The sequence below is a fragment of the Capsicum annuum genome, chromosome 12, assembly GCF_002878395.1.
Source record: "Capsicum annuum cultivar UCD-10X-F1 chromosome 12, UCD10Xv1.1, whole genome shotgun sequence".
NCBI lineage: Eukaryota > Viridiplantae > Streptophyta > Magnoliopsida > Solanales > Solanaceae > Capsicum > Capsicum annuum.
Genome location: NC_061122.1, coordinates 131,832,375 through 131,833,722, shown reverse-complemented (window position 1 = coordinate 131,833,722; position 1,348 = coordinate 131,832,375). Strand labels below are relative to the sequence as shown.

The 1,348-nt window shown below is 38.4% G+C and overlaps 1 non-coding gene across 1 annotated transcript; it reads left to right on the top strand.

Moving 5' to 3' along the window:
- The first annotated feature begins 834 nt into the window (after positions 1-834).
- On the top strand, positions 835-941 carry LOC124889862. Its single transcript, XR_007048776.1, has one exon. It is a non-coding gene; the product is annotated as a small nucleolar RNA R71 (small nucleolar RNA).
- Positions 942-1,348: the final 407 nt, after the last annotated feature.

Sequence of the window (1,348 nt, the reverse complement as noted above, 5' to 3'; positions counted from 1 at the left end):
AAGCCTTTGTAGGAAAGGTGGAGGTGACATCACACTTTCCACCTTGGTTCCCTTGCTTTCAACTTTGTCACCTAGATCACTCTCTTAATCTTTTATTATTTCACCATCAGTAGCCTTATGATTCACCTTCTTAGGTTCTAACTCCTTTAGTTGCAGACCACTTCGAGCAGTGACTGTATTTACCTATTTTGGATTTAGCTAAGTATCACTAGCTGACCTCCCTGATGCCTCACATTCTGTACTGCTATAATCTAACCCACTTGAATCTCCAAGTTCATTTTAATCCTCTGTTTATTCATCACATCTTCTACCAACTAAGCCATAATCTACTTTAACATCTCTTCAATGTTGTGTGTTTGAGTAGTGGATTGATTCCCTAGAATATGCTGGTGTTGGTTCGGATTCATTGGCACACGGTATTAATTTTTAGTAAATGCCTGATTACCACCCGATAAGAAATTTGGATGATTCTGCTATTTAGCATTGTAAGTGTTACAAATATTTTATTGTCCTTACCGATTAGCATTTCCCATATAGTTAATAGACTCTGGATTTTATACGCAAGCATCAGTTATATGTTTATTTCTCCCACAAACCTCTCACCAAGTCTGAGACTAATGAACTATATTTGTTTTGGTAGTGAGAACTATGTGACTCTCAGATTCATATTGTTGTGCTGTGTAGTTAGCTGATTCTGTAGTACAGCTAGCTGGGTTAATATAGTTGTAAACCAATCAATATCCGACACACCTGCAATATTCTTTGGAGAACTTCTTGCATTAGCATGCCACTCAGGATTCCCCAATGAAAGTGTATACCAACACATCATTATTCTGATGATGATGAGGGCGATTCCCGATCATACTCTTGAAATTTTCCCAAGCATGGTAAAGATTCTTTCCACCTTTCTGCCTGAAATTAAAAATCTCACTTCTCAAATATGTTGCCTACCCAGATGGAAAGAATTGAATAAGGAATTTCTCATCCAGATCATTCCAAAAAGTGATGGAGTTCAGTGATGAAGCATCTAACCACCTCTTTGCTTCCCCAACAAGAAAAGGGGGAGAGAGTTCGTCTGACTTAATCAGTAAATACCCCAACAAGAATATAGGTATCACTAATCTCAAGAAAGTTTTGTATGTGATGTTGTGGGTCCTCCTGAGATAAAATTGTGAAATTCCTACTCGTGTGTAAGAGTTGCACCATATTATGCTTTATTCAAGACGAGCACCTGCATCTTGCTTGCAGATACAATTAATAGCATTATTCGTAAGTAGGATTGCCACTTCCCGAATGGGTATAGCTTCCGCTCAAGCACGAGCAGCTGGAGCAATTAGTACATTAGGAT